Here is a 16,535-nt window from a genome sequence, read left to right as displayed (position 1 = left end):
AAACCTTCTTCTTTGTCCAGATGAGCATTTGCAAAGGCCAAATGAGCTTTTGCATGCCTTAGAAGTGCCTGGAGAAGTGGCGTTTTCCTTGGTCTGCATCCGTGGAACCCAACAGTGTCCGTTGGACTGTCTGCCTTGAGACATTGCCACCAGCAGAGCCCAGATTCACCAGAATGGCCTTGGTGGTGATCCTTGGATTCTTTTCACCTCTCTCACTATTCTCCTGGCCAGCACAGGTGTCACTTTTGGCTTCCGACAACGTCCTCTGAGATTTTCCACAGTGCGGAACATCTTGTATTTTTTAATAATACTTTGCACTGTAGCCACTGGAACTTGAAAACATTTGGATATGGCCTTGTAGCCCATTCCTCACTTGTGAGCAGCCAGAATGCACAGCTGCAGGTCCTCACTGAGTTCCTTTGTCTTAGCCATGAATGTCCACAGACCACCTGCAGAGAGCTGCTGTTTTTCACCTGTTGAGTTGATCAAAACAGCTATTTCCAATTAATCAGGGTAATTAGGATGCTTTAGAACAGCTTTGACTATTTGGAATGGATGGAACTTTGGATTTTCCCAGAGACTGTGACAGTTTGTGAAGGGTATGAATAATTCTGGACATGATACTTTTTGCTCAAATGTAAATAAAAGCTGAGAAATATTTTTTCCACAATGATGCGTCTTGTACATCATCTTATTATCTTTTGTGAGACGCCTGTGTCATTTCCAGTCAAAAAATAACTTGCTAGTTGAATAAAAGTAACTTTAAGTCAAAATTTGCCAGGGGTATGAATAATTATGGGCTTAACTGTATATATATATATATATATATATATATGTATAGAGAGAGAGAGAGGGAGTGTCCGCCCAGGGCACGAAACAGGCTAGGACCGCCACTGTGTCTTCATGTGTGGTGTCTCTGTCCACGCCAAATTATAACAGAGGTGGTTCAGGCATCTAATCAATGCCTTCTGTACACCTCGCTAAAACGTAGTTCTATTCGATTACTCTGGAACCGGAACTGGATGTACATCCCAAAAAACTGAACTTAGGAACTGAAACTGAATGGTGAGAAGTGAAACTGAAATTATTCAAGAGCTACATTTTTAAAGGATAAAATAAAGTTTTAAAGCAAATGAATTCATTTTCAAAATATAAAATTCAATTTCACTTTAGTGACGATAATTTTCAAACCAATACATTGAACTTCAAATTAGGCTAATTCAAATTCAGTTCTAAAAAGCATTTATTCAAGTTACAATTCAGATTCAATCTGAACAATTCAAATTTGAATTTAACTTATACAAATTCAGTTTCTGACAGCACAAAGTTCTGCCCATAATCATTATTACTGGGACAGACTATCAATTTTCCTATTTAAATAAGAGTTGCCTGATTTGCATTCTGTTTTATTTAGATTTCACAAAGCATTGACACTTTTTTTTTCAAATGAGTTTGTAAATATTTGTAATTGGGAAGGTAGGAAATATAGTTAAAAAAAATCACTTCTTGAAATCAATTTAAGAGTAATCACGTATCATATAATATCGTAAGACATCATCTTCTCAGCAGACGTGTCCATAAATGGATGGATGGATTATCCTTTTGTCCAATTTTGACTTTTTGTGTTAGACATGCATAACCACTCAGTTATGTCATCTAAAAAGGGAGAATGCTCGTGACCTCTCTGGAGCGCTTGAAAACTGAAAAAGTGAAACACTCCTGACGTGCGACTTTGGAGCATTGTGTAGATCACTCTTAATGTATTTACTAATATGCTTCTTACTCTTCAGTATCACTAACAGCAGCTGACTGCCCATTACATTGTGCAACAGAGCAAGCTTAATTAAGATTTTTCTTCTTTTTGTCTACTGTCAAACAAACAGACACATAATGTAATATTTAGATTAACAATCCAAACATTTAAAACTTTATTGTACTGTATGCACTACAATTTAGTGGTGTTCAGTCAGAGCAAGGCAGGCAGGCAGTCCTTGAAATCTGAAAATCCAAAGCAATCTATCGCCTTTCATCTCAAACAGTGTTTTATCACAAAGCTTCACTCATGCCTGTTTAGATTCATCCTTTACAATCAGACCCAACCAAAATACACCCCACACAATAAAATTATGACTTATCTTGCATAAATAGGCTGTTGACTTTCTTCACTCGTTTCAGGTATTACCTGCAAAATAGTTGCATGTTTAATCATCTGGGAATTTACCCTGATTTATTTATTTATTTAGAAAGAGATCTTGACCCCCCCAATGTTTAGAGCTTAGTAAGCAGACAAGCACTCTCATTTATCAGTGTAACAGATAAGTTGTCTCTTAGTAACCTCCTCGACTAACCTGTGATGTAAGAAACTTTTAGTATGTTAATAATGAAAGTTTTAATGATGGAGAGGGGAAATCCTGCCATGTCCACTGTAATTAAACAGGCTAACTGAACAGCTGGAAACTCCACAAACACTTCTTCTGAAAAATCATTTAGTGGCTCAAATACAAATTGCAAAGTTTAACGAGCTGTTTTGTAATGACAAATTCTTAATTTTTAATTGATTTGCAATCCTCCTGATGATACATACGGTTAACTATGTAACACATCACAACTGACAATTTTGTAATGCAGAAAACCCAACTGTTCCTCTCCCTCTTGAGAAACTAGCTGACTGAAACATCAGTTGTTGCTCTCATGGATACACTTGTTCCTAAATAATATACACTCATAACTAAAACAAGATGTTTAATTCTTGAATAGTTATTTAGTTTTTCCTTTTGCCTCTGTATATTTGCCATGCCAAAATTACCAAAGAATCTTTTTTTGGTTTCCACAGGTAGTTCACAGGCATGAGGTGGTTTGTCTCACAGTGTAACTACTTGAGTATGCATATGAGGGCGCAAGTACATTGATGTAATTGTACTATCAGTTGCCAATGACATCAAAGCTTTACTCAGAGCTCACAAATGATATTAGAGAATGACTATGACAATGTCTGGCACTTCATGTACTGTAGTTTACAGTACAGTTTCAGAGTGTGAGAGTGAGACAAAGATAGAGTGAGAGAGAAACTAACATGACTGACTACACAAAGGGAACACAGGGGAGGACACACAGAGGAGACCTAGACAACCAGAACATGAAAGAGAACCAGCTAAATTAAACAAGTAACTAAAAATAATAAATGTAAATGATTAACCTAGAAAGTACAGGGGGAAAGGACAAAGGACAAGCTGGAGAAGAAATCAGAATAATCAGATATAAATCCAGCAAATCAAGAACCGTTTCCTCATACCTGAAGTCTCACAACATGCTCTATCATTATGTTCTGAGAATCTATCTATCATAGAGATAATTACTTATTTTTTTTCCATTTGAAGGAGGCAGGCCAGTGATGAATGAGAGTAAAATGCGAACAAAGTCTATAAGGAAGAAAGCAGTAATAAAAGACCAGAAGGTAGCTGAGAGCTGGTTTTACTACAGGCACAGATATAGTGCAGTCTGAAATATATTCTCAGGTTTCTTTTTCTAAAGATGTCAAATAAAAACAAAGCTCTAGGTTAGTTATTGTCCTGCTCACCTCAGGGTGGGCCTATTGAATGACTGACAGGTGAGGAGGGGACATTTATGCTGTTGGGGGGCTGTTTCCAGTGTCTGGCTCTGTCTCCAGCGCTTGTAGGATAGTGTTTTATCTCCCAGGAGAGGGCGCCAGCGGGAGGATGTTTTCAGGATCAATTGCCGCATCTTCGGAGGCAACCTGGCAGGACAGAGAATCTGACTGATCCTACTTTTTACAAACAAAATACAATACTTACTACAGTATTTTACAATTACTGATATCATATTGATAGAGTGATCAGAAGAAAAGTGTTTATAAGTTGTTTTTTTTTTTTGTACGTGTCTTTGTTTGTTTGTGTTTGTGTTTATGTTTGTGTGTGTGTGACAACTAGAACAGTCCAAAAAGGGGATCTAGCGGATTACTTGCGAGTAGAGCTGGCAAATGAGCAGCATAAAGACCTAAACTGATGAGGAATGTAGGACATTTGAAAAGAGTTGTGTCGTAACAGACCACAAGATAAACTGTCAAGAGAATGGAGCAGGCTGCATGTGCAGAATGACCTTCACCACAGAACGACTCCAGGTGGAAAGCAAGTTTTTCTCCCTGCCATTTGTAGTACAAACAAACTGTCCTCTCACACCTGCACAAGTATATGGGACATGTTGGGTGGAGAGAGTTCTTAGCCTAGTTAGAGAACATTTATACAGACCTTTTATGAAGAGAGAGGTTGAGGAGTAAATCAGCAGATGTTGGCTATTTCTACTGCATAAAGAAAAAAAAAAGTCAGCATCACATGACAGAGAACCTATAGAAAGTATTATATTGAGCTGACAAGCTGTATCCGTTAACAATGCTGATACACCAGAAAGCTTTTTAAGATGTATAACAAATCAGCCAGATATCAGAATTCAATCAGCCCGTTTTACAATAAATCTTTCAGTCAGACAGACATAAAAACAGACATAAGAGTGCTGGTAAGTCAAGAATATTTATCAGAAGAAAAATTAGAATAATTAAAAGTCATTCTGAATTTTTGAGAACCTCACTGCATTTTTTCCAGTAATGTCAGCTTGTTTTTATTTTGATGTTTTCCTTTAAAGAAAGAAATTTCCAACTACAAATCGGTCTTTTAAACAATGTAGGAAATAAAATGTTTGATGGTCAGGATTTATTGGGGAAGGATACACAGGAAACTGCCAATGTCCAAGAGCTAATCCAATATTTACCTCATGAGAGTCATACCTGGTGCAAACGTCGCTGATCAGGCATGTTTGTGACAAACACTAAACAGTAAAGGAGATTTTTGTGAGTTTAAAGAATGATGATTGGACTAAAAACTAGACTAATAAATTCACTAAATTAGTGAAATCCAGTGATGGCAAACAAAAAGCGAAGCAGTTTGTGACTCTGAGGCTGTAACTGTTGTTGGTATTACTGCTTATTAAAGAGCTGAGACCTGAACTTGGGCTTGGATTTTCCTCATAATGCCCCATTCGCCTCTTTACACTTGTCTTCTCTTTGTGGAGGAGCTGAAGCCTGACGTTGATGGAGAATCTTATTCTAACCTCTGAGACAGTAAAGATGGACGTTTATTGGACAGAGGTTTCACGCCAACCTCATGAACATTTCTGCTAAACTCTTCCATGCGTAATAATGGCCTAGTCATCCTCATCAACGGAATCCATTGAGAGGGTAGGAACAAATAAGTGAATACTTCTGCCTACTCCTTTTCAAACAAATAATGGAATGATATTTTGTAATGATTGTGAAGGCACACGTTTGAAATAAAAATGAACTGAACTGAATCCAGTTAACCCAGTCATTTTCTTCATCACTCTCTGCAATGACGTGCAAATGTCATAAACCCACATTTTCTTCACAATAGAACATAGAAATAAATGAGTTGTTAAAATGAGAAAATGGACCGTTTAAGAAAAAAATAATTTAATTAATAACAAGTATGTTTGAATACAGAGAGGTCTGTTAACACATAGTGAGTGAGAAAGGTGACTGAAGAAGAAATTCTAAATACATCATGGGAATCCCCCCCCCGCAGCCTACATGTACTGCAGCATAACTAAGGGAGGATTCAGGGTCACCTGATCCAGCCCTAATTACAGTGGCTTGCAAAAGTATTCGGCCCCCTTGAACTTTTCCACATTTTGTCACATTACAGCCACAAACATGAATCAAATTTATTGGAATTCCAGGTGAAAGACCAATACAAAGTGGTGTACACGTGAGAAGTGGAATGAAAATCATACATGATTCCAAACATTTTTTACAAATAAATAACTGCAAAGTGGGGTGTGCGTAATTATTCAGCCCCCTGAGTCAATACTTTGTAGAACCACCTTTTGCTGCAATTACAGCTGCCAGTCTTTTAGGGTATGTCTCTACCAGCTTTGCACATCTACAGACTGAAATCCTTGCCCATTCTTCTTTGCAAAACAGCTCCAGCTCAGTCAGATTAGATGGACAGCGTTTGTGAACAGCAGTTTTCAGATCTTGCCACAGATTCTCGATTGGATTTAGATCTGGACTTTGACTGGGCCATGCTAACACATGGATATGTTTTGTTTTAAACCAGAGTCACCATTGTTGCCCTGGCTTTATGTTTAGGATCGTTGTCCTGCTGGAAGGTGAACCTCCGCCCCAGTCTCAAGTCTTTTGCAGACTGCAAGAGGTTTTCTTCCAAGATTGTCCTGTATTTGGCTCCATCCATCTTCCCATCAACTCTGACCAGCTTCCCTGTCCCTGCTGAAGAGAAGCACCCCCAGAGCATGATGCTGCCACCACCATATTTGACAGTGGGGATGGTGTGTTCAGAGTGATGTGCAGTGTTAGTTTTCCGCCACACATAGCGTTTTGCATTTTGGCCAAAAGTTCGATTTTGGTCTCATCTGACCAGAGCACCTTCTTCCACATGTTTATGTGTCCCCACATGGCTTGTGGCAAACTGCAAACGGGACTTCTTATGGTTTTCTGTTAACAATGGCTTTCTTCTTGCAACTCTTCCATAAAGGCCAACTTTGTGCAGTGCACGACTAATAGTTGTCCTATGGACAGATTCCCCCACCTGAGCTGTAGATCTCTGCAGCTCGTCCAGAGTCACCATGGGCCTCTTGGCTGCATTTCTGATCAGTGCTCTCCTTGTTCGGCCTGTGAGTTTAGGTGGACGGCCTTGTCTTGGTAGGTTTACAGTTGTGCCATACTCCTTCCATTTCTGAATGATGGCTTGAACAGTGCTCCGTGGGATGTTCAAGGCTTGGGAAATCTTTTTGTAGCCTAAGGCTGCTTTAAATTTCTCAATAACTTTATCCCTGACCTGTCTGGTGTGTTCTTTGGACTTCATGGTGTTGTTGCTCCCAATATTCTCTTAGACAACTTCTGAGACCGTCACAGGGCAGTTGTGGAGCTGTTTTGCAAAGAAGAATGGGCAAGAATTTCAGTCTCTAGATGTGCAAAGCTGGTAGAGACATACCCTAAAAGACTGGCAGCTGTAATTGCAGCAAAAGGTGATTCTACAAAGTATTGACTCAGGGGGCTGAATAATTACGCACACCCCACTTTTCAGTTATTTATTTGTAAAAAATGTTTGGAATCATCTATGATTTTCGTTCCACTTCTCACGTGTACACCACTTTGTATTGGTCTTTCACCTGGAATTCCAATAAAATTGATTCATGTTTGTGGCTGTAATGTGACAAAATGTGGGAAAGTTCAAGGGGGCCGAATACTTTTGCAAGCCACTGTATATGCTTTAGCAAAAAGGAAAGTTCTAAGCCTAAAAACTGTACAAAGGAAGCAAGGAAGAGACAAGGAGAGAGTTTAACGTGACACATTATTTATTCAGAGCTGGTATTCTAAAGCCATGTCAATATCAGACATGACACAGCTTCATCGTGATCTCAGTTATTTGTGTTCATGACTTCTATATACTGAGGCCTAATTACTGTATACTGAAATTCACAACCTGCCACAATGAGATAAGAATATACAGATACCATCTCCTGGTCACCATCTAGTGCAGAACTGAGCATTGTATGTGCTGATTGTCCCGAACCGGCCAGTGTGGGGTCAATGAAAAAGATCAAACGTAAATTATACATCATGCAGTTTGTCTCATTTCAGCCACTAAACAGTCTTTGATAAATTTCTGATCAGAAGATGGGACATTTGACGAGTATGACATAATATGAACATATAACATTAAAGATGAGAACGTTTTGAAAATAGAAAATACAAAACAAAATATAACAAACAAACAAAAGACAAAAATTATAGTAGAGAGCTGTATATTAATATGAATACAGCGCTGTTGTGCAGTGATTTTTGAAAGGTTCTCCAACTAAACACTAAAGACTTCTGGTACTGAGCTGCTCTAAAGGACACAGAGCTCACACAGGGCAGCAGAACCGACCAGCAAACAGGATGTTCATGGTGGGGTTATGTCTGATGAAGAAGAGGAAGGGGTGGTCTGCGATGAAGGATTTTAAATGAAAATTGCCCCGCCTTATTTTGGCCGACTGAAGCTCAAGCCAACCCATTGTTTTAAAAGTAGCCTCAGTTGCCTTCTCGTGGACCTTCACAAAAGCCTTGTGGATGACTTTTGAAAGTACCAGATCTTTGTGCCCAGACATGCCTGTGAGAGAGAAGTGAAAGGAGAACATTTTAAATGAACATAATGCTGCATTTTCATTTTTTATCTGAAAGAATTTTTTCGAAATTAAAATCTGATAAGGCTAGGTGGTGATATAGATCACCTGGTTGAGCTGACAACCAAAATACCAAAGGTGCTGCAGGAGCCTGGGTTTGACTGTTTCCAGACCATTTCCTGCATGCCATTCAACTCATCCTCTGCCTTTCTTCCTCTCAACTATTCTGTCAAAGTGTAATATCTCCAAATTAACCATGAAAAAAAGGCCCCTTCATAATGTCACTTTAACAGCCTGTCATTAGTGATTAGTATCAGAGAGTACAGCTGGTTTAGGCAGGATGAACCAGAACACCTCCCTGACTGTCTGTCAGTATTATAGTATTAAAAGTATCAGGACTGTCATGTAAAAGTCCACCAGTCCATTCAAAACCCAGCATCAAAGCTTAGATCCTGCTTTCAAAATCTCACAACACACACCAACCCCTGAGTCCCCGTGTTTTTAACTCGGCGGGTGTGATTAGGGATGCCCTGCAGGTGTGTCCGCCCGCCCTGCATGGCACCGCAGACCACGCCCCACCACAAAGACAAACAATCTGCTGAAATAAGCAGCTCCATGGTCTTTTGGAGAACTCTTCACTGCTGGAGCATTGTTGCTCTACACTCTGTTCATAAACACCAACAAACTGCAAACGTATGTCTCACCAGAGAAGTCACACTTCGTGTGATCAAAGACGTCCACCATGCTCATGCTGCTCAGGACTGTGTTCAGGTCATACGTCTCCTCCAGTGTAAATCGAGGCAGCCTCACATCAAGACAACATGTACTCATCTGGCCTGGATGAGTCCAAGCTACAAATTTCTCATAGGTCAGCTCCTTCTCCAGCTGGGATGGAAACAATATCACTTATTAGAGATTGTGTGTGTGTGTGTGTGTTGTTTATGTGTATTGGTGGATGTGCACAACTAGTCAAGTAATCATTGCTATTGTCACTAGTTAGTATCAGATGTACTAGTAATTTAATCAGTTTTACTGTTTACATTTTATTGATAAAGTAAATTTACCAATAAATTGTACATTTTTGTGTCCTAAATGTTATGCAGCCATCTGCCGCCAAATAGAGCACTGTTGTTGAGAAATGCCATAAGTTCGTTATTCTTGGCCTGATCTTTTTGTTAACATTATTTTATTTAATTACCTATTATTGGTACTTAAAGATGAAAAAAATAGGACCTGCAACCGACGGAAAATCGCTTTCTCTAAAAGGAGTTCAGTTATTCAAAAAAGGCTCAGAGTAGAGCTGCTACTCTTTGAAAGGAGACAGCTGAGGGGGCACCTCCAGGGTAAGGTGTTCCCACCAGGCATACACTGTGACCTGCTGGAGAGAATATATCTACTGGCCGGACTGGGAACACCTTAACATTTCCCCAGATAAGATGAAAGAGAGAGAGAGGTTTGGGCTTCTCTGCTGTCTGTAATACCACACTTCAGATAAGCACAAGAAAATGGATGGATGATTTATTGTTTTGTTATTTTAAATTTAAACTTTTATTGAAGTGATTGTCATGAATTCTCAAACGACATCCGTCATACATAATGCATGGCACAATGTGCCACACTTTTCAGCCGCAGTTTATTCATTTTTCAGTTGTTACTTTTTCATATTTCAGTAATGAATGAGCATCTTTAGTAGAAACATGTTTTCATATCATAGTTAATATATTTGAAGTGTTTTTGTCTTTTGTCGTCCGTTTGAAGGATAACGTGTAGTGTAAATGTGCGATGCGAGATCCTGCACAGTTAAGCAGCATGATTCATTCAAGAATGTCATTAAAAGTTTCAAATCACTTTGTTTACACAGTTTTTGACGTCAAGCAGTTTTCAGATTTCACTTAATATCTGGGTGTTTGTCAGTTTTAGACTATTCGGTTAGTCTGAGTTTTTTTTCTTTATGTAGTTGACTAAGAAGTGAGTCACCAGGAACATCCCGAGTGTGTAAGTGTTCTATCTTCTCCAGTCCTGTTGTATCATCCTCGATCTCTGCAGGTAAAAAGATGAGCATGCTCACTTCCTCCCCGCTGTAAGGCATCTCTAGAATCTGTCCAGCAGAGGGTTTGAAACATTACTGCACATAAATCTACTGATACACATACATTACAATCACTCAGTCTCTCAGTGAAATCTGATTATTCCAGTGATTTATATAAATATAATAAATATAATGGTTACCTTGCAGTTTGCTTCTTCAATGAAGGTACACACAAAGTTTTCTTCCTGTTTCATCATCTTCACAGCCTTTGAGTCATTCTGAAGACAAACAAGAAATTACATTTGACCTAAAATAACATTTTTTATTCACTGAAATATGTTTTGTGGATTAAAGAGAATTAAATGACTCTCGAAACGAAAGGGATAAAATTTGGCTTTGAAGCTGTGTGTCATGAATACTCATTCCCAGTCACAGATGTATTCTCATGACTTTTATTAAAGTAGTTTTTATCTCACACTGGGCCTTAATGCCGTCTCACATTAATCATTTTAACTCCTCACCTTTAAAGCTCCCTCCTCTTGAGGCCATTTTGATTGGCTGTCCCTGTTTAACAAAAGAGGAGGGGCCAATTTCTGACATATCACGCAGAGGTAAGAGCAGAAAAACCGAAACGGATCCTTTAGAGAAGTCTGAAATCTGAGCTTTGGCTCACAGATATTACTTGTATATTTGCTCATGATTTGAAACTGTCCATGTTTAATATGACCAACCACAACTGCAATAGTATATAGACTTTACAAGGTTATAGTTTCATAGTCAGTGTTCTGTTTTTATGAGCACTTTTACCTTCTTGAGCCAAAATTGAGCATCATAAGTTTCAGACCACGAGAAATCTTTAATCCAGCTGCCTCTGAAGTGGGTGGCAGTGAACAACACCAGCCTGGTCAGTTCATTCAAATCATCTTCATCCACCACCTCTGTGATGTTACCTGGTGACCAAAGTAAAACCAAATGTAAACATTGAGAAGTAAAGCCTCAAAGGCTGCAGCAAAGTTTTCATCCACAAATCTATGAAAACATGATGGACCCCACACTCTTTCAGCCTTTGTTGGCCAGAGAAACATGATGAGTTTTACAAATGCTGTTTAATTGAAGTATATTCTCTGACTATTGGTGAAACCTGAAGATATTATTCATCAGCACAACATGTGAATATTTAGAACAAGTAAGGATGCACAGCCATTCTGGCTAATCACTACAGGACACGTGTAACAACTCATTATTGAGGTACTTAAGTTTTCTACCTGAGATAAGATGAATGAGGTAAGCAGGTAAAGTTACATTCATGTGCTGTTCCACAAGATGGCGATCCTCTCTATAAATTTCTTCATGCATACCCTCAATGCTCTGCATATACTTGAGCTTAGCTTTCAGTCAAGGTCAACACATCTGTATCTGGATGTAAACAAAGTATTCTGGTGCCTGGCAGCCACCTTGGAAGTGAATGAGACTGCCATTAATGCTATGCCAGCCCAAACAGGCAGGGAGCCAAAAACGCTTTTCATAGAAGGAAAGAGTTAATATTGAAATCTGATGGTATTTTAAGCTGTGCTGTAGTCTAACTTTCACAGAACTCATTAAACTCAACTGCCTGAACTCATATTGACCTAAGACATTGGGACAGGACGACTTTGAGATAAAATATCAAATGAAGATACATAAACAAGAAGATTAAAAATATATGAGAAGCAGCAGTGAGTGGGTTTGGCTGAAAAGAAACAAGTGAACAGAGGACTGTACAGACACTGAGGAAGGTGGTTCTGGGATCCAGAGATCACTGCTGAAACAGCTTGACCCACTGTGGGTTAAATCAGGAATAACGGTGGAAGGCAGCCCTTTGACAAACCCTGGTCATAGGTCTGTAAAGCTTCTTCACTCTTTAAAACTATCTTAAGTACATCTACCATCACTTCTGAGCACCAGAAGGGAAAAAAAACATGTATTCAGTATTTTCATGGTATCCTTACAGGTGCACACTCCTCACCTTAGAGGGACTTAGCAGGAGCAGTGAGTCCTGCTTATGAAAAACATGTGAACTTGAACTGGACATTAGATGAAGTGATTGTGTGTACATGTGTAAATGTGATCCACCTGGTGTTTGTTGCTGCACCCAGTTGTTGACATCAATCCTGACCTCTTCAGACCTGGTCTTGAAGTCCACAGACTCCAGCTCTGTGCTGTAATGTTTCTTGCTTTGTATTAAGAATTCCTGAAACCACAGACGACACATTTGTAAATTCACTCCAGCAAAGTCTCTGACATCACTGATTCTGATTTACTTCAGGCTGACATATTAAGAAAACACAGTTATATCCACATGATCACACATACCTCATATCATAAATACACTTACAGATTCTGATCAGTCATTCTGAGCAGCCAGAGGAGTACATGGAGAGTTTCTACTTTACTTGCTTATATGTTGACCTGCTGCTCTCATCATCCTTCTCTACAGAACTCACAGCATTTCTCTCTCTGCCTCTCATTTACTCCAAAACACACGAGCATATGAAGAATCACACTCTACATAAGAAGAAGAAACAGACCCGAGTAAAGGGGCAGGACTTCTCTCTGTACAGTCTGTTAGCAACACTGAAGGTAAATGGAGCATCTGGCCTGTTGAGTTCAGTGAGAAGTTTGGGAAAGCTGCTGTGAACATCACCCCAACAATCCTCGGTTTGCAAGCACTGTGGACAAAACACATTAGTGGATTCAAAGAAGGACACAGAAGAAAATAATGGAGTGGATCTAACAACAAAGAAAGAAAATCAAACTAACTGTTGATTTTCTTTCTTTGTTGTTAGATCATTTGTTAGCGTTTGTTTCCCCTGAGTGCCCAACTTGACACTTGTATGTCAAACTGATCCCTGCAGTATGAAGCTTCTTCAACATACCCAGGGAAACCTTATGTCGTCTGGATTCATTTAGCCTAACACTGGCAATAAGTGTTCACATGAACCCTGCGTTTCACAAAAAAAGGGTGTGTTGGCATCATCTAACCAAAAAGCGGTGTTTCATGGATCATATGATTTGTCTTCCACAAAAAATTAGTCCCTGTGAGTGAGTTTTCTTGGTGTGTGTTTCACTCTCCTAACCTCTGTGTAGTAACAGTACGTAACTGTAACTTTCTTTTAAAACTTTCTGAGTGTGTGAAAATAAAAAACAACTAACTGTAAGCTGCATTCAAGCTCACTTTGTGTCTTCATTATCAGGCTGGTCCCTACATGACTGTGGTAACTGAGCTTCCTACAGATGAACAGACAAAGACTGTATCCACACAATGGAGCTGTTATTATTTTGTGTATTTCTCAAAGCTAGTAGGAAGACTGTTTGTGCAGCATTGATCCCGTTGGAAAGATTTTTACTTTCGTTCAATAAATCTCAGAAAACTGCTTTGGTTTCAAACCTCATGTCTAACCAGCTCAGTCGCTCACATTAGGTTTCAGACTATAATAATATCACACTGATACACTGGAGACATGTCAGGGTCATTTATACAGTTATAATGGTCACAGTGGTTTCCAGCAGCTGCTCAGATTAACACCAGAGCATCCTGCAGTGTGTTAAATGAGTACCATTACAATAACTATTCTGCACTATAGTTTTAGTGTTTGTGTGTGAGCATGTGTACTTTACCTCTGACATCTGTGTGGCTGTGTTGCCTCTGGCCCCCAGCATCACCATAGCCAGGGCTGAAGAGATGCTGAACAGGGGAGAAAAAGATGTTTCCCGTCTTGTTGTTACTGCTCAGCTGTTTGAGCAAAGCCAGAGAGAAGGCACTGTTGGCCTCTGACAGAGAGATTGCAGATCCCATTGTTTCTGGTACAAAGAAAGGGGGGCAGAGAGTTGTTTAAAGCACCAAACAAGATTAGTTAAATCTACCTGAGGTTCACTTTACGTAAAAATTACAAAACAACAAAAACCACGGCAGCTGTTATTCAGGGTTTTGTTTAAAATGATATCCTTCATGGTGTGTATGCAGATTTAGTCACAAAGCTCCCAGAGAAGTCAGTGAGTTATAAACAGCTGAAAGGGTTAGCATTACTCTTTGAGTGCACATGGGAAAAAAATCTGCAACAGGATTACAGTTATACACACAAGATATAAACACCGTGTAGGGGTAATTTCTGAGTAGTAACCACGTAGACGTGATTTGTAAAAACTGAATAAAGTTACATGACTTACTGACACTCACTTCAGACGGTCAGGATTCTTTCTGGCTTCTGCTTGAAGCGTTTTTTGTTTGTTTGGGTTTCGCGTTGACCATAACCTCCCCGGCGCTGATTATGTTCTGGATTAGAGAAGTAACGGGAATGAACTCGTCACCTACTGACCAATCAGTTAACTGGAAAACAGCGTCACCATGCCCTCGGATCTCTCTGCCTGAGGAGTAGGAGGATAAAGTTTCTCGATAGTGTCGGACGTTTCCCAAATGATTAATAGGAAATTCTTAGATTTCTTAAACTTGATAACGGAACATTTTTGCACAGGTGTTTTATCCCTCTGAATAAGCACGAGGATAACGCATTAAAGGGGCATTTTTACTGTGCGCACACGAGGACACATGCTATAAATACACACAGAGGGAAACGAGGAAACAGCACACAGGGGGGAGATACAGCTGAACCTAATGAATCTGAGGAGACAAGGAGGACACAAGCTGAATACACTGACATCAGGAACGGACCTTCAAAGTAAAACAGGAAATACACAGAGACACGGTACAGACAGAGAACAGAGGGAGCACAGAACCAAAACCCAAAGAACTAAAAAAGTCTAAACCCAAATACATACACAGAGTAAACGGGAACATAAGATCATAATAATAAACACAAAACGCTGGGTCAAATGACCCAGGACCATGGCACTAAGCAGGGTTTAAACAGTAACTAATTTAATTCGTTTACCTCAGTTCTTCATCTATTTAAAGGGTGAACAAAAACGTTGTCATCTCTCCTAAATGTCTTTGGGAAGCATGTTAATTGTATATTCAATTATTTATTTACGCAGGTGTAAATTATATCTGTGAGGATGTCATAGGCATTGTGTAAATCTGGAAGTAATATTATTTGTGAATGTACCATTTATCCTCCTCTTCATGTTCAACAGGTGAGCGTGGTTTGTATTGAAGCATGCTGCTACAAGCCCAAAAGAGCATTTTGCACTCACTAAAAACTTACCTACAGACTTTTCATGTTTCTTTACAGCCACACAGACAAAATAATAATAATAATAATAATAATAATAATAATAATAATAATAATAATAATAATGATAATAAACTAATAAATAAATAAATAAATAAATAAATTAATTAATTAATTAATGCTCTACATGGTCAGTGTGCGATATCTCATCTTTGTGTTTTTACGAATGACAAATTTTAAAGCTCCAAAGCCACCTGTTCCACTTCTCTTTAAACGAGAAAAAAGATTAAAACCAACACCTGTTCCTACACACACGTTACACACTGATTACTAAAATAAGTATGATTTTTAAGAATTACAGCAAGTTAACTTTATTTATGTCTTCATATTTTTTTTGGGTAGGGGAGCTTCCACAAAGCTTTCCGCAGCAGGTTCACAGGTAAGAGGCGGTTAGTTGCTAAAAGTTTCACAGTGTATATCGCAATCATATGTGGCTGCATGCGTGAATATTTGTATGTATATCTAATGAAATATGAGCAAGCTGAATTTCTGTTGATTACAGATAGATACAGATATGTGTTGTGCATTCATACTTACAAACATTCATATCACAGTGATACATTAGTCTCCTAGTGCATGTATGTAACAGTCAAATTTCTCATTAATGCACCCTGAATAATAAAACAAACACAATTTTTAATTAAAGGGTTTTACATTTTATTTTTCTCTTATATAAAATGTAAAATAAAAAAGCAGCAGTTTGGGTTTCCACAGATGATTCACAGACAAATCTTGATCTGATTCCAGGAAATGAGAAGCTACTGCTTAAAAGGCTTCATAATGCAATTGCACAAGTCATCATGTGTGAATAGTTCTGTGTATATCTGTTGAAATATGTGGTTAATACTGAGTAAGAGCTCATGCTGAATAAGCTAAAGATACATTCTACAAAATGGTATAGGGAGACTGAGACTGCTAATGCATGTATGTATGTAACAGTCAGACAGGTCAGTGGCTTAAATAATTAATATAAGTGTGCGCTGTAGGTCACTGTTTTGGAGATAGTGGCAGTTATATTGTGTAATTAATTTCCAAACACTCCAAGAACAAGTTGTTTTTGTTTT

At 38.8% G+C, this 16,535-nt stretch overlaps 1 pseudogene; it reads right to left on the bottom strand.

Annotated features, from left to right (window-relative positions):
- Nucleotides 1-7,473: 7,473 nt before the first annotated feature.
- On the bottom strand, nt 7,474-14,078 carry LOC116324127 (annotated as a pseudogene).
- Nucleotides 14,079-16,535: the final 2,457 nt, after the last annotated feature.

The sequence above is a fragment of the Oreochromis aureus genome, unplaced genomic scaffold (assembly GCF_013358895.1).
Source record: "Oreochromis aureus strain Israel breed Guangdong unplaced genomic scaffold, ZZ_aureus HiC_scaffold_381, whole genome shotgun sequence".
In the NCBI taxonomy this organism is placed as follows: domain Eukaryota; kingdom Metazoa; phylum Chordata; class Actinopteri; order Cichliformes; family Cichlidae; genus Oreochromis; species Oreochromis aureus.
This window is presented reverse-complemented; position numbering and strand designations above follow the sequence as displayed.